General features: G+C 51.1%; 1 long non-coding RNA gene across 1 annotated transcript; it reads left to right on the top strand.

Moving 5' to 3' along the window:
- The first annotated feature begins 576 nt into the window (after positions 1 to 576).
- Positions 577 to 12182, top strand: LOC148773689 (uncharacterized). Its single transcript, XR_016036577.1, has 4 exons — positions 577 to 804; positions 5939 to 9728; positions 10460 to 10782; positions 11350 to 12182. It is a non-coding gene; the product is annotated as an uncharacterized LOC148773689 (long non-coding RNA).
- The last annotated feature ends 6998 nt before the right edge of the window (positions 12183 to 19180 follow it).

The following is a 19180-nucleotide window of genomic DNA, read 5'->3' as shown; positions in this document are numbered from 1 at the left end:
GACTTCCTGAGATGGGGACAGGCCTTACAGATCTTTGAGTTGCCTGTGTCAGAGTGGACAGGAAGATGTAGTCAATGAATAAATGACATTTCCTGCTCCTCTAAAAGGACTGGCTTTCTGTGAGTAGTTAACCACTACAGGTGGTCAGTCCCCTGGATCCATTAGCTATGACCAACCTCCCCCAAATGAGTGGTTTAACACAAGCAGCGTTTACTGCTGCTCACAGTCTGTGAGTTGGCTGGGTGGTTCTTCTGGGATGGGCTGATCTTGTTTGATACACTCTAGCATCCACAGGCAGCTAGCTGGTAGGTCGGCGGGGGCTGGCTGGTGTTGGGTAATCTCGGCTAGGATGGTGCTTCTCAGTTTTGTGTGGCCTCGTGTCATTCAAAAGGCCAGCTTGGGCTTGTTCTCAGGGCAGATGCGGAATCCCAAGAGAACACATAGAGCCAGAAAGCATCTTGAGGTCCAGGCTAGGAAGCAGGCTGTCCCTTCGTCACCATCATCACTTCCTGTTGGCTAAAGCAGCCCGGGTTCTAGGATGGAGACATAGATTGCTTAATGAGAGAAGCAGCAAAGTCATATTGTCAAGGGCATGGATACAGGGAGGGAGGAAAAATTGGGACTTTATTTTAAAAAATCAGTTTGACCCGCTCTCCAACACTTGGAGAAGGAAATGCAACCCACTGCAGTATTCTTGCCTGGAAAATCCCATGGACAGAGAAGCCTGGCGGGCTACAGTCCATGGGGGCGCAGAGTCGGACGTGACTGAGCGACTGACACACCCCAGCACTCATTCCCTATCAGGTAAGGAAATTCCAGTCTGGTCAGCGGTCGCCTCAACAGTGGGCACGTAACCCAATTCTGGCCAACGAGACAGGAGGAAAGCCTTCTGAGGGTTTCTGGGAAAGGTTTCCTTGCTCCTAAGGGGAAGCCCTGGGGAGAAATGGTTTCCATTTTTCTGCTGGATGTGACCCCTGTATTTGCATCTGCCATCCAAGGAGCAGCCTCGGGCGAAACCAACATGGAGATGTCAGAGCAGAGACATGAAGGAACCTGGGTCCCCGGAGCCCTGGTGGGTCTGCTGAATCCGCCAGGCCAGAAACCCGCTCTACCTCTGGACTTCCTGTTGAACCAGATGTTACATTTCCAGCTTCTTTAAGTCACTTTACATCAGGCTTCCTGTTACTTGGACCAGAGGCATCCTCAGTGATGTGAACCTGTTCTGCCTGATGAGCCAGATCAGAGTTGGAGGCTCTAGGCTTTTCTCTTCAGTGATGCCGAAGGCCCAAGTGCAACCCCCACTTGGGGGTTGCCTCACATTTTGCACAGGGACCACCACCTTCCCTCTCCACCTAGGCCTGTCAGCCCCAGTGACTGAACCAGCAGGCATCAGCCTGATTCAGAAGACCTGGGTTCTGGTGTGTTGGACTTTGCCCTTTTTTTTGCTCTGTAGTACCCAACCTCTTTGAGCCTTAGGTTGCTCTTTCAGAAAATGAAGAAATGAAACTTGCCTTTTGCATGGCTAATGCTTGATAACAGCATTTGAAAACATCTTAGAAGCTCTGTCAGGCAATGAAAATTTGCATCCCTATAGCTTTTTATAGCTTCCAATTTGCTTCCTAGTACTTAAGCAATAATAACAGTAATAATAGAAGCCAGCAATTATGGAACCCGTACTATGTGCCGAGCAGACTACCGAGTACTTTATATGCATATATTATGGAATCCTCCTAGCAGCTCCTAGGCTCAGCACTGTTCCATGCTCGCATCTCACTCTGAGTAAAAGCCAAAGCCCTTTAAGGGTCCACAAGCCTCTCCCTGACCCAGTCCCACACTCCCCACCTCTCTGATCTCATGTGCTGTCCACCCCCCAATTCACACTGTACGAGCTACACTTACCCCCTTCCTTGAACGTTCTGCCTCAGGGCCTTTGCACCTGCTCTTCCTTCTGCCTAAAATGCTCTTTCCACATACAAATGGGTAGCTGACTCACCCTCTTTAGTTTTCTGCTTTTCAGAGAGGCTTCCGTGACCATCCAAATAAAACAGCAGCCTCTCCCTGGCACCTCCTGGCCCCCTGTGTAAAATACCTGCTGTGTTTTACGCCACAGCACTTAGCTGCATCTGACATAACCCTGTCTCTCCACCTGTGAGACTGTGAAGTCCCAGAGGGCAAGGAACTCAGTCTGTTTTTGTCACTGCTGAGAAGCCAGAGCCAAGAAGAATGCCTGGCCCAGAGTAGGTGCTCAATACGTATTTGTCGAGTGAGTGAACAGATACATGCCCCTACGAGGTAAATGCCAGGGTTACTCCCATTTGCCAGCTGAGGTACGTGAGCTCAGAAAAGGAAATGTGCTCCCGTCATGCAACAGAAGGGGCCATGACAGGACTCTTAACTCAAAACTGGCAGAACCCAGGCCTTGAACTTCAGGGCCAGGACTCGGTCTCAGCACCGGCCTCAGGTCCCTCTTGTCCTCTTTCCTGTCTCTGCTCCTGAATCTGTCAGATGGACCCTGATCCAGGGCTGGACTGCATCAGTGCACTTCCTGTAGGCACCTCTGCAAAATTTTGTGTGTCTTCTAATGGTGGCATGTGACAGGCAGAACCAAGGGGGCTTGGAGCAGAACCAGGGGCCACCCAGGGGGACGAAGGGCTTTCTGAACAACAAGCAGATGTCAGGAGGGAGCCTTGAGGGGCTAGATCAACCCCAGAGAGGTCAGTGTCCTTCACATCTCAGGGGTCAGAGTGGGGACTGTTCCATGATCAATTCAGGCCCCAAATCTTCCCTGAACTCTGGCCTGGACCCCTCCTGCTTGGACCTAAGAGCCCTGGAATGATCTGGACATGGATAGTAGAGTGGGAGACAGAGACAAAATAAGATTCCTCAGACCCAACAGATGTGTGTTGGGTCCTTCAAGGGGTATTATTTTTATTTCTTCTCAGCTCTATTCTAATCCTCCCAGTGGAGTATTATCTCCCCACTTCACAGAGAAAGTGAGGCTCAAAGTGGTTGAGGAAGCTTCCCTGGGTCACTTAGTTGCTGCTGCTGCTGCTAAGTCACTTCAGTCGTGTCCGACTCTTAGCAACCCCATGGACTGCAGCCCACCAGGCTCCTCCTTCCATGGGATTTTTCCAGCCAAGAGTACTGGAGTGAGGTGCCATTGCCTTCTCCGGGGTCACTTAGCTAGGAAGGAATAAATCTGGATTGATGACAGTAATAATAATGTGACTTTGGGGTATCATTGATGACAATGATAATAATAATGTGACTTCTGCTTTATTGATTACGCCAAAGCCTTTGACTATGTGGATCACAATAAACTGTGGGAAATTCTGAGAGATGGGAATACCAGACCACCTGACCTGCCTCTTGAGAAACCTGTATGCAGGTCAGGAAGCAACAGTTAGAACTGGACATGGAAAAACAGACTGGTTCCAAATAGGAAAAGGAGTACGTCAAGGCTGTATCTTGTCACCCTGTTTATTTAACTTATATGCAGAGTACATCATGTGAAACGCTGGGCTGGAGGAAGCACAAGCTAGAATCAAGATTGCCAGGAGAAACATCAATAACCTCAGATATGCAGTTGGCACCACCCATATGGCAGAAAGTGAAGAACTAAGGAGCCTCTTGATGAAAGTGAAAGAGGAGAGTGAAAAAGTTGGCTTAAAGCTCAACATTCAGAAAACTAAGATCATGACATCTGGTCCCATCACTTCATGGGAAATAGATGGGGAAACGGTGGAAACAGTGGCTGACTTTATTTCTCTGGTCTCCAAAATCACTGCAGATGGTGACTGTAGCCATGAAATTAAAAGACGCTTACTCCTTGGAAGGAAAGTTATGACCAACCTAGATAACATATTAAATAGCAGAGACGTTACTTTGTCAACAAAGGTCCGTCTAGTCAAGGCTATGTTTTTTCCAGTGGTCATGTTGGATGTGAGAGTTGGACTACAAAGAAAGCTGAGCACCGAAGAATTGATGCTTTAGAACTGTGGTGTTGGAGAAGACTCTTGAGGGTCCCTTGGACTGCAAGGAGATCCAGCCAGTCCATCCTAAAGGAGATCAGTCCTGGGTGTTCAGTGGAAGGAACTGATGTTTGGCCACGTGACGCGAAGAGCTGACTCATTGGAAAAGACCCTGATGCTGGGAAAGATTGAGGGCAGGAGGAGACAACAGAGGATGAGATGGTTGGATGGCATCACCAACTCAATGGACATGGGTTTGGGTGGACTCTGGGAGTTGGTGATGGACAGAGAGGACTGGCGTGCTGTGGTTCATGGGGTTGCAAAGAGTCGGACACAACTGAGCGACTGAACTGAACTGAACTGACTTTGGGGACTTCCCTTGTGGTCCAGTGGTTAAGAATCCGCCTGCCAATATAGGGGACACAGGTTCAACCCCTGCTTCAGGTAGATTCCACATGCCACGGAGCAACCAATCCCGTGTGTCACAGCTGGAGAGTGGACCGTGCTCACTGCAGCTAGAGAAAGCCCACATAGCAATGAGGACCCAGAACGCAGCCAAAATTAATTACTTTTAAAATAATAATAATAATGTGACTTCCAAGATCAGGTCATAAAAGGCATGTGGCTGCCGTGTTACCCGCTTTTGGCTCACTTGCTGTTGGGGAGGCCAGCCACCATGTTGTGAGGGCACTCAAGCAGCCTCACGGCAAGGCCCTTGCGGTGGGGAGCTGAGGCCACCTGCCTCCACCCTTGTGAATGAGCCCCCGGAGCAGGTCCTCCAAACCCCGGCTGACTCCTTGACTGCAGCCTCCTGAGAGACCCTGAGACAGAGCCACCCAGCTGAGTCACTCCCTGATTCCTGACCCACAGAAACAGTGTGAGATAAATATCTGTTCTTGTAAGCAGATCTAAGAGTTTTCTTTTTTTCTGCTGTGTAGCAAATTATCACAAACCTAGTGGCTTAATAAATTTATTATCTCACAGTTTTCCTAGGTCAGAAGGTTGGCGCAAGTTTTCTGCTCAAGGGTCTCACTGGGCCAAAATGAGGGGGTCAGCCGGGGTCCCAGTTCCCATCTGGAGACTCTGGGGGGAAAATTCTGCTTCCAGGCTCCTTCTTGATTTTGGCAAAATTCAGTTCCTGTGGTTGTAGGTCTGAGGTCCCCGTTTCCTCGCCAAGTATCAGCCGAGGGCTGCTGTCAACTCTCGAGGTGACCCACATTTCATCCACACATGGCCCCTCCTCCTCCACTCCAGCGACAGCGCATCACGTCTTCCCTGTGCTTCAAATCTCTGACTTCCTCTTCTGGCACCAGCCAGAGAAAACGCTCCGCTTTTGAAGGGTTCAGAGGGTTAAATTAGATCCACTGGATAACCTCCCTTTTGTAAAACCAAGCTTATGTTGTAACCTAATCGCAGGAGCAGAATCCATTATAAACATGTCCTGGGGATGAGATGGGGTGGTGGGAAAGGACAGGGGCTCTCTTAGAATTCTTCCCTCCGTAGCACCAAGAGCTGGGGTGATTTGTACACAGAAATAGAAAACTAACTCAGCCGTTGAGAAGCTTCTCCCTTCAGATTTAGGGCTCACGTCCTTCAGATTTAGAACATTTTGCCCCTCCATTTTCTCTGTTCTCTAACACCGATGAGTCGGATGTTGCATCTTGAGGGACGATCCTCTCGCTTCTTGATCTTTTTATGTCGGATTTTCGAACTGTGTCTTTCCGGGAGGTTTTCCAGTTGCTTGCAAGGCTAATAGTGAAAGTTTTTCTTTCTGCCCTCACCTCTCTAGTTCTTCTTGGTCACTGAATGTTCTTTTACGCAGAGTCTCATTCTCGTTTTAGAGATACATCATCTCTTATTTCTCTTAGGGTTTTGTTGTCTTGTGTTTTCCTCCTCCCTGAGTTGTCTCTGTTTTCCGGGAGCTCTTTTCCTCTGCTGATGCTGACCTCGGATTTTCCTTGTACAAGCCTGCCTCCAGTGTCCAGTGATCCTCATCTGTGAGTTCATACTGAAGATCAGGAAACTGAAAACAGACCATCAGAAGCTTGCTGACTATGGACAGGGAATGTGGACAGGTGAGTCTCATCCAGGCAGCTGGGCAGGCTCTGGCAGTCACGGTAGAATCTGAGTCAGCATCTGAAGTGTCCTCTCCTAGGTGGGTCAGTTTCTCCACAAAGGATCCCCCAGCCTCCAGCCCGGGGGGTGGGAAGGAGGGCTGCCAGATTCCAGGGACCACACTGGGTGGCGGGACTTGTGACCTTTCTCTTTTCCCTTTGTGTCAAGCCTGATCACACCCTCAATTCAGCCTCCTGTCCTCAAGTTCAAGGCCTCCAGCACAGGTTTTATTTAGATGGTATGTTTATTAGTCTTGTGGAGTGAGAAGCTAAGAGAGCTGTTGTTTAGTTGCTCAGTTGTGTCCAACTCTTGCAACCCCGTGGACTGTAGTCCACTAGGCTCCTCTGTCCATGGGATTTCCCAGGCAAGAATACTGGAGTGGGTTGCCATTTCCTCATCCAGGGGATCTTCCCCACCCAGGGATTGAACCCCTGTCTCCAGCATTGGCAGGCAGATTCTTTACCACTGAGCCAGCTGGGAAGCCTAGTGTTGTTGAGTGAGAAGCTAAGAGAGATTGGAGGACTAAGAGTCTCTCAAGTTATCCCTTTTTCCAGAATACTTATTTTCATTTATTTCATTGCAGCGTGTGAAATCTACTTCCCTGACCAGGGATCGAACCCAGGTCCCCTGCATCAGGAGTACAGAGTCTTAGCCACTGAACCACCAGAAAAATCCCCAGAATTGTCCCTTTGCAGATCCATGATGCCAGGTGATGGGGTATAAAAATGAACCAGACAGGTTCTGCTGTCAGGGCTGAAGACCTACTGATTTCTGTGCACCTACTGTGTGCTGGGCATTGAATCTGGATCAGGGTTTTGTCCTTCGGGGACCATCTGGCCATGTCTGGAGACATTTTTGGTGTCACAGCTAGAGGGTGGGTGTCTAGTGGGTAGAGGCCGGGCAGGCTCCTCACATCCTCCAGGGCACAGGACTGTCCCCACAGCAGAGAAGTCAGTAGTGCCAAGGTGGAGAGTCCTGCCCTAGAATGATGGGACACGTTCCCTGGCTTCATGGGAAGGGAGCCAAGGTTTTCTGTCTCCTCAGCACGTGCTGTGTGTTTTCACAGCAACCCTCCACCCAGGGGTCCTCTGCTCTCAGCCTGGGCGAGGGGTGTCAGGGTGGGTACCATGCATGCCCTCTTTCCTGCCTGGTTCTCCAACCCCCCTTCAGCCTCAGGGGAGGAGCATAGGGTGGCAGCAGCTATCAGGGTGCAAGCTGGCCCAGACCCGTGGCCCTGCTTGACGTTGGTCCCCACCAAGCCATGTGACAAGTCCAGGCCACAAGAAAGAGGTTTCAACAAGCGTTATCGCTTCCTGGAACTCCGACTCGGCGACTTCCCCGAACACCGGCTGTGCCTGGCGGGCGGGCTGTGAGCGGCAGGGACCGAACTGTGCACTGCGGGGACCAGGCTGTTCCCTTCCTCCTCCGCTGTCCCCGCAAGCTGCCACCCTCTCTCTCAGTCTGACTACCTGGAAAGACTCCACCCCTCCAGGCCCAGCGCTCCTATGGCTTGGCTGTCGTTTCAGCATCAGCCCCAGGAGTGGTGGGGCAGGGCTGATCCAGGGGTTCCTTCCAGCAACCTCTAGGATGCTCAGACTGAGCTGAACCGGGCTGAAACCCCAGACGTCCAGAAACCCACCTGTTCTCCTCTGTGCCCCTAATGGGGCAACTGGCAACCAGGCTGGGCACAGATTTGCTTCAGTGTTAGTGCCCACAAAATGGACACAAATCTCCCATTCCATTCCATCTGCCCATCAGACAGATGATATGCAGACACACAACTTCTTTTCTGTCTTGCTGGTTTGAGCCTTGGAAACCCAGAGAGGGAAGAGAAAAGTCTCATATTGGCAGGGGCAGAGGGGACAGAAACTGAAGGCTTCTTGGATGTCATTATCTCTGGGTGACTGTGATGACTCTGGAATAAGTCACTTCCTCGAGTCCCCACTTCACAGAAATATAGACTTAAATATAGACCTGGCCGCAATGGGGTGGGGTGGCGGGGGCCTGGGTAGCCAGAATGATAGGGTAGGTGCAGAGGAGGAAGCAAGGAGAAAACCAGCCTCTGAGCAGGCAGAGCGCCCCCAGGGTCCTGCCAGCGGGGGTTACTTATTCTGTCGAAATGAAAATGCTCTGACATTGAACCGTATGCATTGCCAGTACCCTTGTGTTTTTGACCTACAAAATCAGCAATTTCATGTGATTCAGCCTAAGATGATCCACCCGCCAGACTGTTTCAAGAATTAAAGATAGCATGACGTGCTTAGCCGCATGCCTGTATGTAATTAGTGCTAAGTCAAGAATAGCCCTTATGTTGCTTGATAACACATATATCTCTATCTAATAATATGTCACTGATGATATTAGTGACACTAAATGTTATCCATTCTGTCCTCCATCTTCCCCTTGTCAGATCCACATTGATTGATCATGCAGCGTGTACCCAGGATGGGTGTAAGCATTCTTCATTGTCACCAACACTCAATGTCACCCCTGATTCCTGAGCACGCACCCTGTGCAGGCAAGTGGTGACAGCTCCGCATTTGTGTCCACCTGTGCACGTCACTGCATGTCGCTTGTCAGTCTGAGCACCCCTGCTGGGACCTCCCAGTAACAGGACCTCCTATTACTAACTTGTGCAAGCTGCAGCTGGCTCACGGGTCATCTTGAGTTTACGTTCAACCATGGTGTTTGGGCCAGAAGTCAACCTGAATTGGGAATACCGCTGTTCCTAAGCACAGTATAGGACTTTACATCAATGCCTTTAATGTCACCTTGATGTCCGCTCTGTCCAGGGCTTATTTGGGATCCCAGTGAGTGGTTCACCATCCTTGCAACAAGCAGATCATCTTAGATTCTCATGAAGGAATCTGGGAAGATGGGGAAAAAGGATGGAGCTGAAGCCAGAGCTCTGTGGAACAGTTCTCAAGACCTGTTGGCCAGTTGGTTTGTGTGTGTGTGTGTGGTTAACAATTTACCAAGTCAGAGACCCAATCGGGATGTTGATGCTTCTGTCTGGATTCAGACCTCACTGAGGTCCTGTTTTGGTTTTGCCACATGTTAACTCTGTGGCCTTTGGCAGGTCGTTTCTCTTCTCTAGGCCTCAGTTTCCTCATCTGAAAAATGGATACTAATAGTCCTACCCTACAGAGGGGTAAGAAGGACTAAGCAAGACCGTGTGTGCGCGCGCATGTGTGTGTGTGGCACCCCAGTGGTGTCTGGCATACGGTGGGTGCTCAGTACGAGCCTGAGTTTGAGAATTAGCCAATGGCACAAGTTGTTTCTCACCAGATGCCTCCTGGGAAGGTCAGTAGCAGCATGACTGAGGCAGCAGCGAGGCGAGGCTGTCCTTCAGGGACACACCAGATGGCGCCTCGGAGGGCCAGCCTCCCTCCCCTCAGGACAGAGTGCCCACAGCCTCTGCTAATGTAGCCCTGCTGACCAGCAGCCCCTCCTTTCCACCCTGCCCAGGGATTTGGGCCTCCCCCAAACAGGAGCGACTTCCCGTCTCTGCACAGCAGTTTTCCCATCTGTGAAGAAGGAGCAAAACGTCAGTGGGCCCTTGAGAGCATCCGGTGAGATGTGCCTCACAAGGACAACATGGGTCGCCTTCCTGGCTCCAGCTGGACCTCAGCTTCCTTACTGGTAAAACGGGTACCATCGTTACGATCTTGCCAGCCAATGACTTGGAAGGCTGTTCATGAAATGCTCAGTGGAAAAAGCAGGTTATGATACGTGTTATGAAGAATGGTATCTTCCTTGTTTTACGTCCCTGGATATGGTCCAGTGTCTCCTACTATATAGTCTATGGGAACTTGAATAGAATTCGTATCCTACTGTTGTGTGAAAATTGTATAAATCTTAATTACATTGAATTGGTTCACAGTGCTTTTCAGGCCTACTTTATCCTATTTTTCTGTATATCCATTCTATTAACTTTTGAGAGTTTGATATTGAAAGTCCAACTAAAAACCTCAATTTATCTACTTTAAAAAATATATGTAGCTTTGTTCTGTATTTTCCAACTTTCCTGTAAATGTGTTATCATACTTCCATAATTTAGAAAGAAAAAACAATGGTGTCTTTTTTAAGAAAAAAGTGTGTATCTGGAAATCAGGAAAATATATAAAATGTATCTTATGCTATCATTATTGGCAGATTCTTTTATGAATTTAACAACAAATGTGAAGATTAAAAAATAATGTGGACTGATCCAGGATGTGATCGTGGGGGTGGGAAGGCAGTGGGGATATGGAAACTCTGTGCTTTCCACTCAATTTTGATGTGAACTAAAACTGCTCTAAAAATAAAGTCTGTTTTAAAAAAGAAAAAAGGGAAGGAAAAATTTTTAATGTGGAATTTTTTTTTTTCCCCAGCACAAAGAAGTTAAGAACCACCATGAATCAAGAGGTGTGAAAGTGTCTGCATTCCAGCTTTCCTTGAGGGCAGATGTCAGCTGGAGAGGGGAGTACCCTGGGCCCCAGATCCTGGCAAAACTAGCCTTGCTTCTTTCAGTCGGAGAGTTGTTCAGATGAGTGGTTCCATTTCACTCACTCACCCTTTGTTCCAGGCAAACCTGACCCCTGACCTTTGCTGCTCTTCATACTCTGATTACCCAAGACTCTCTGGGGTTGCCAGTGACAGAAGCATAACTCAGACAAGCATAAGCAGAAAAGGAGCCTTGTGGCGTGTGTTGCAGGTAAGCCCAGGGGTGGGCTTTAGGTTTGACTGGATTTCGGGGCTCCCACGATGCATCAGGGCTCTGTCTTGTGCTGCTTCTCTTCTATTCTGTTGACTCAGCGGGTACAATGGCTGCCAGTGGGCCTGCGTTTAGAGGAAAGAGTTCCTGCAGAAAAAGTCCCAGGAGGGTCTCTGACTGGTTCAGCTTAGGTCATGTGCCTACCCTGAACTGGGGCATGGGGCACTCAGGCCAGGCCTTGCCCACATCCACCTGTGGTCACAGGGTGCTGTGGCAACGCCCCCTCAGGACCTTACAGAAGCAGGTGGGGCAGTTCCCTGAGAGCAGCACACCCTGTGTAGACTTTCCTTTCCAGCCGCTGCGTCTCTACCTGCTGACCCCTCTCCCTCTTTGGAATGTGGGCAAAGAGACTGTCAGGTCATGACTATCCTGTGAGGGCCTAGGCACTTTGGGCCCCCACAAACCTGGCTGTGAATCCTTGCTGTGCTCCAACAAGCTGTGTGCCATAGACAAGTCACTTGAGCTCTCTCGGCCTCATTTTCCTCTCCTCACCTTGCCTCTCCACAGAGAGGTGCTTGTGTGCGGGAGCCCAGGGCCTGGGGCGGAGGGCGAGCTCCGGTGAGACAGCCACAGTCAGGATCTGGATGCTGTCTGGAACTCGCTTTGGGGAGAGGCTAGGCCGCCTTCGGATCTCCCCTCTAGCTGTGACGTCTTGGGCAAATACATCCACCACACTTCTCTGAGCCTTAGTTTCTCTGCCCGCAAAAAAACAAAACAGAGAAACTTGCCTCTACAGGGACAGTTATACAGATTCACTGGAAGGACTGAAGCTCCAATATTTTGGCCACCTGATGTGAAGAGCTGACTCACTGGAAAAGACCCAGATGCTGGGAAAGATTGAGGACAGAAGGAGAAGGGGACGACAGAGGATGAGATGATTGGATGATATCAGTGACTCAATGGACATGAGTTTGAGCAAGCTCCGGGAGATGGTGGAAGAACAGGGGAGCCTGGTGTGCTCCAGTCCATGGGTTACTCAGTCAGACACAACTAAGCAACTGAACAATGACACACAGATTATGGGAGATTACAGCAGTCACTTTGCACATGCTGTTCCCTCTGCCTGAGATGCCCTTCCCCACCGTGACAGACCAGGTGGATTCCTTCTCAACTTATGCTTTAGGACTCTGACGGTGGCATCCCCAGGGTGCCTCCCCTGACTCCACATCCTCCACCATCCTCTTATTCTTAAACTAATGAGCTCTTTTCCTGGTACCCCCCCCCACCCTCCACCAACCCTCCAGCCACCTGGATCAGGAGAGACCAAGACCCCATCGATGCCCTTTTTCTCCTAACTCTCTGAACAGCTCAGATTGGTCTCCTCCCTTGCACCTACTAGAAGCATGAATAAATATCTGTGGAATGAATGCTTGACTCTCAAATTTTCTTTCTGGAGGGGTCCCCCAACTCCAACATGGGCCTGTGGTGCCATCCCTGTTGGGAGCGTGGTACCCAGAAGGGGAGGGGGACCTTGGGTGAGGGAGGAAGTCCAGGTTGCCACTGGTAGCCCAGGCAGCTGATTTCTAAGAAACCAGCTGAGGGACAGGAAGGCTGGGGCAGAGCTCGGGATGGCTTTTACTTTCAGTTTTCTGCGTCTGAAGCAGTGCAGGTACCCAAGGTTCTTGGCTGGGAGGGGACGGTGTTACAGGCACAGCGTTGTCAGATGTCAAGGACACAGCCGGCACTTCAGGACCCAGACCAGTCCCGGAACCCAGAGAGGTCTTGCCCGGCTCCATCCGCAACCGTCAGGGTAGGAGCAGGGGCTGCTGGGGGTAATGGCCGCCTGGCCCGGCCCAGCCATCAGGGCTTCCTCTTCATTCACTTGACCTGTATTTTGTACATGGTTCGGATTATTTATCCCTTCACCCATTCATCCACTCACCCATTCATCCACAAGTCCTTTCTCTGACTCCGAAGACCTTTCTGTCTTCTCTTTCCTTCCTATTTTCCCGTGTTGTCTTTCCTCTCCTCTTCCCACTCCCTGTCTCCCCAGCTCTGCCTCTTGCTCCCTCTCTCTGCTTATCTGCACCCCTTGCTTCCCCCCCACACACTCTTTCTGACTCACTCACCCTTTTTTTCCCTGGGGGAGGTGATAGCTGAGCTGGGCTTTGAAGACTGAGTAGGAGTTTGCCAAGTGAAGAGAAGGCAAGAGAAACATCAAAGACTTCCCCTGGGTTGCTCAAAAGGCCAAAGGATGATAGAAGCAGATGGGGAACGTGAAGGGGACAGTGAGGGGCTGAAACGTACAGTGGGGTTGGGCAGTGAAGGACCTCAGAGCCCATGGGAAAGGGATCAGAGTTTAGTGTCTAGCAGCTGGGAGCCACTAGAGTGCTGTGGGGTCATCCGGCTTAGTCCAAGTACTGCTTCTATGACTTTCATCAGCCATGAGATCTAGACAAGGAGCTCAACCTCTCCTGGCCTAGTCTGTGAAATGAGACAATAAAGGTACCCATCTAGAAAGAGCTAGATAAAGGGGCGCCGGTAGCAATACCCACTTGCCAGAGGGAGCCACGGGTATGTGTGTGTGATCGGGGTTTTAGGTGAGCGAATCAGCAGTTTATATGGTCACACCCAGTTCCTTCCATTCCCTGCCAAGGGGCCGAGCCCACATCTCCGGTCCTCAGTTTCCCCGTCTGCAATCCGATGAGGGGGAGGTCCACTCTAAGCTCAAGCCTGCACTCCTCGCCCCGCCCCCACGCCCTGCCCACCTGACTGGGGGAGCCCGCCAGGCACCCCTCCCGCCAGGACCTGAGGTAGTTTCACTTTGACCCGCCTTCCAGAAACTGTGGCCCTTCCTGTCACCAGGTTAGCACAGAGGGAACTTGGCAAAAGATAAGATTAGCAGCATGGAGGAACCTCAGGCTGGCCATGCTAGGCTTTCATTTTTAGTGTCCCATGCTGGGCCCCCTACATAGGGTCCACCCTGCCCTGCCAGCGTCATGCCTCATATTGAGCACGTACTCTGTGCTTATAATCACTTCCTATTAATACTATATACCTGTGAGATCTGAGGGCTTACCCCATTTCACAGGTGAGGAAACTGAGGCTCAGTCAGTGCCCACGACACTCAGCTGGCAGCCAAGCTGGGCAGTTTCCCAGGCACGGGATGGGTGTCCTGGAGGGTCCCTTGATGACGGTTTTAGGTGAGACCCAGGGACATTTTGATAAAACATTGAGCTGCTGTGAAAGATTTCCTATTTTCCACTCAAGTAAAGGAGACAGTCTCATATGGGTGCTGCTGTGTCTTAAACACCTCTCTGACACTTGACACGTCTTGCTCTCTCTTCCCCTCCCTCCCTCGCTCTCAACCACACACAAAACAGGCTTTTTTTGTTTGTATGTGTGCTCAATCATGTACAACTCTTTGCAACTTCATGGACTGTAGCCTGACAGGCTCCTCTGTCCATGGGATTTTCCAGGCAAGGATACTGGAGTGGGTTGCCGTTTCTTCCTCCAGGAGATTTTCCCAACCCAGGGATCGGACCCGCATCTCCTTTGGCTCTTTCATTGACAGGCGGATTCTTTACCACTGTACCACCTGGGAAGCCCACATACAGCAGACCTTCTCCGAAAGCAGAGCAAGACACCAATCTCTAGCTAAAACTTACTAACACTGTTTGAATTTCATTGCGTTTTTTTCAAGGGTTACCTTTGTGTGGCAGGTGACTCTGGCTTTCTGTGTATAGTAATGATGCATTTCCCTTTGAATAAAACTTACCTAAGGAAACCGAGTAACTTGAAGAACATCATTGAATAACATAACAGCTGCAACTTGGATAGAGCTGGCAAAAATCATAAAAGTGGATCTCTGGTGTCCGATAGTTTGGAAACCTTAGCTTAAAGCGAGGGAACGGCTGTAAAATCGGGCTGCCTGTGTTGGAACCTCCTAGGTTCTGCCACATAGCCGCTGTGTGACCCTGGGCACTTTATTTAACCTCTCTGTGTCTCTGTTTTCTCATCTGCAAAATGAGTATCATAACAGTGTCTGTTTCATATGGTTCTTGTGAGGGTTAAGTGAAATACAATGCATGAATTACATAAACAATGCCTAGTGTCTGGTGAGCAATTGACATGATGAGCTGGTAGCCTCGACTGTTTGCAGCAAATGACAAGTTGAGAATGCAACCAAGTCTGTCTGACTTCATGGCTGTGCTCACTCAGATACACAGGGCGGCCCGTGTGAAGCAAAATAGTAATAATTATTATAACCTCTATGTTTGTGTCATGATCCAAGTTATCTCCACTTAGAGTAAATCATTTGATCCTCATAGCCCTGCTGGAGCAAGGCAGAGTGGGTCTCATTTAGTCTTGCTCAGTCACTCAGTCGTGTCCGACTCTGTGACCCCCTGGACTGCAGTACGCCAGACTTCCCTGTCCTTCACTGTCTCCCAGAGTTTGCCCAAACTCATGCCCAGTGAGTTGATGATGCCATCCAGCCATCTCATCCTCTGTTGTCCCCTTCTCCTCCTGCCCTCAATCTTTCCCAGCTTCAGGATCTTTTCCAATGAGTCAGCTCTTTGCATCAGGTGGCCAAAGTATTGGAGCTTCAGCCTCAGTACTTTCAATGAATATTCGGGGTTGATTTCCTTTAGAATGGACTGGCTTGATCTCCTTGAAGTCCAAGGGACTCTCAAGAGTCTTCTCCGGCATTGAATCTAATTCTTGTTTTATAGATGAGGCCACTACAGTCACACTGTTAACAGGACTGTAACCCAGGGCCTGGGTCCCAGGTCTTTCTGCTCCCCCCTGCCGCCTCCCACCGTGAAATGTTGAGGGGAGGGGCCCCCAAGGCTGACTTACCCAGGCCTCACCCCCTCCTCTCCACCCTGCTCCTGGATGCCCCTCCCGGCTGCACCCAAGTGTGGGAGGTATGGGAGGGAGTGTCTCATCGCACAGGCCACTGCAGGTCCCCAGGTGGGGCCAACCTCGAATGTCACCCTCCTAACTCAGGATCCAGATGTCAGGCTCACACCATTCCTGTCTTTGCCCTTCAGCATTTGCATACATTCCCCCTCCACACACACCCCTCCCCCCCAGCTGCCAGGACTGCCCCAGAGCCACTCCCCCAGGGTCCCTTCTGATCAAGCAGCCCTCTCCTAGACTGAATTTTGATGCAACCTTGCATATGTTACCAGCCCACTGTCTTGCCTGGCTTCCCAGCCTGTACTAGGGGGAAAAGGATGAATGAGGTGTTCTGAGCCCTGGCTGATTGTATGGCTCTGAACATCCTCCAGGGTGGCCCTAAGTCTCAGAAACCTATTAACCCATGAACCCCTGGGCATTGTAGTTGGTAAGATCATGACCTTGGGCATCAAGCACCTGGAGTCAAACTCTGACTTTGCCATTTACACATTTGAGGTGGGGGGTGGGCAATTCCTTCACTTTTCTGAGCCCATCTCCATGATGCAACCTGGGCCAAGTATTAGCATCCTTTAGGGAGAAGGCAATGGCACCCCACTCCAGAACTCTTGCCTGGAGACTCCCATGGATGGAGGAGCCTCGTAGGTTGCAGTCCATGGGGTCGCTAAGAATCAGACACGAGAGTCAGACACGACTGAGCAACTTCGCTTTCACCTTTCCTTTTCACGCATTGGAGAAGGAACTGGCAACCCATTCCAGTGTTCTTGCCTGGGGAATCCTTGGAGCCTGCTGGACTGCCGTCTATGGGGTCACTAAGAGTCGGACACGACTGAAGCGACTTAGCAGCAGCAGCAGCAGCAGGGACTCAGTAATTGGCATTATATTAAAACAGCAGCAAGGTAAGGATCATAAAGCAGAGAGGTCAGCCCTGATTACTGGAGACCTATCACGTGCTGAACTCTTTACAGGTACCGCCTTAATCTCCTCCATGGGACCGGTACATTGATTAATCTCATTTGCAGGTGAGAAACTTAGCGTTCAGGATCTAAGGGCCGTGTGAGTTGGCGCAGCAGTGGCGGGTGTGCATTGGTATGGAGTGGAAGCTCTTTCTGGTCTCTTAAGACCAGAGGGGGCTGGGAGATCCCGCTCCTATGGGTTTGACGTGACGGCCCTCTGTGAGTGGGTGGTGGGGTGGGGAGGGTAGTGCCGGTGGGGGTTGGGGAGGTCTTCCAAGCGGGCAGCAGGCACAGGGAGGCGCTAGGACCCCACGGAGGCCAGAGGGGCCGCAGTGCGGGGGCGGGGCAGGGGGTCCAGAGCCGAGGCTGACCACACCGAGGAGCAGGTGAGGGCGGCAGTGACGTCATCAGTGCGCGGCACGCGGCGGCCTGGGCGCCCTGGGGCCCGGCGAGGCCTTGCGGCGACGGCGCTCGTACGTGGACAAGCGCTGCACCTTGAGACCTAACGAGGCGCGGGAACAGCACTGTTGTCCCTGTGTGAATTTGCTTTATTGAAGACCGCACTCCGCTCTCTGAGGGACCTTGAGACCCCTAGAATCGGCCCAGGGCTATTTTATTCCCTAGAAGCCTCCAGTCTCTGGATGACGGTAGTGGACGCCAGGTGAAGGCGCTGCCCAGGTGAGGGGGATGCAAAGGCACTGGACACTCCCAGCCTATGTCAGGCCCAATCCACCTCCTCCTTGGTCCTGTGCTTCCTCTCCCAAAGCTGAGGCCGGCTGCTCCAAGAAGCCGCTCACTGGAGGCTGTGGGGCTGTGCGCTGGGAGTTTGTTCAGACCTAGGTTGGGGATCTGATCATACTTGAGGTTTCTGACTGATGCCTGACCCAGGTCTGCCTGGCCCATATTTGGTCTCAGCACCAGTCCTGGCAGGTCCTGTGACTATCCCTGCCTCTCTATGGCCCAATTGGCTGGAGCTGAGTGGTCTGACCAAGAATGACCCCCTCCTTCACCACACACACACACACACCCAGATACACATATAATAAGGCAGGGAAGCAGTCAGGGAATCTGATCACAGCACAGATTAGATCGGGTCACACCCTGGCTCCCCATCACAGTTCAAATGCACACTCCTCACCAGTGGCTGTGCCCACTGCCCTCCCATCCCGCTTTACCTCCTGCCACTCGCCTTCACTCAGTCCCTTCCCCTCCAGCTTCACCAGCCACTGGACTGGGTTGAGCTCGTTCCCAGTTGCTGTTCCCTCTACCTGAAATGCCTGCCTTCCCGGCTGGCTCTGCCTGTCATTCCAGGCACAATTTCAGTGTCACCTTGAAGGGGCCTTCCTTTCTTTCTGAAATAGTCCCAATCCGCTGTCCCACCACCTAGCTGAGTTGTCATCTTGAGTACTGTCATTACTTGGAATGTTCTGGTGCCTTTAGTTTCATATTTAGTTAGTTAACAGTCTGAGGCCCTGAACGTGAACTCCGTGAGAGCAGGGGCCGGACTCCCTCGATTATGTCCATTCTTGTATCCACTGGGCTTAAGAGTAATGCCTGGAATATAGAAGTCGGTGCTCAGTGCATGTTTGTTGAACCTCATTATCATTTACTGAGCACCACATCACTTGGAGACGTATGGCCAGATTCTGGGCTAAATGTTTTATGTGCATCACTTCAGGAAGAGGCTCAGCTCTGCACTTCCTGTCTGGGGGACAGTTAACAGTTCCACTCAAGTTGGGAAGATCGAGCAGGCTGAAGCGAGACCTGGGGAAATGTCTCTTCACAGGGTTCTTCTCTCATCCCTCCTCCACTCTTGAAGAAACCAACTGCCTTGCGTGTGCGGCAGACCCGGTGCAAGTCTTGGCTATCACTTTTGAGTTGTGTGACCCTAAGTAAGTGACAGGACTTCTCTGGGCCTCTGTTTCCTCATCTCTGAAATGGGGGGCAGAGTCCCCTGCTGAGGAAAGGCTTTGATGCGGGTCAGAGCTGTTCTCGCCCCACAGTCGCGTCGTCCTGGAGAGCAGCCCCTCTGCCATCCTGCCCTCGCTCTGCTGCCCCACTCACCGCTGTCAGTGGGAAGAATACCTCAGTCGCACCTGGGCCCCCAGCCCAGGCCCACACATACACCAGTCCTCCTCTCACTTTTCATTCTTGTAAATTGACGTCAGTGCTGCTGAATCACGAAGCTGAGGTTTGAGAGGGCCTGCACCACGGGGAAGCCACGGGGTGCGCACCGCCCCCCTCCCCGCCCTCCTGCCCTGCAGCGTCTGCACTGCTGCGCCCATCAGTTACTTGGGGTCTGAAGTGCAGCTCCGGCGGGGTGGGGGGTGGGGGGCTTCTAGGTCATTTCAGGGCACTTTATGTATGGCAGTATAGCTTTAAAAAAAAAAAAGACTCACAAAGAGAAGGGGCCAGCTCTGGGGAGTGTGAGTACAGCTTTAGTTTCAGCTGTTTTGCTAAGGGAAATGGGTTTGTGTATGAGTTTGGATAATGAAGATGTGACTTTTAAGCTTTTTTTTGAG

The sequence above is a fragment of the Moschus berezovskii genome, chromosome 27, assembly GCF_049115385.1.
Source record: "Moschus berezovskii isolate FMDL1 chromosome 27, NW_MosBer_1.0, whole genome shotgun sequence".
NCBI classification, from domain to species: domain Eukaryota; kingdom Metazoa; phylum Chordata; class Mammalia; order Artiodactyla; family Moschidae; genus Moschus; species Moschus berezovskii.
Note: the sequence above shows the minus strand (reverse complement) of the source record. Positions and strands in the feature narration are given on the sequence as shown.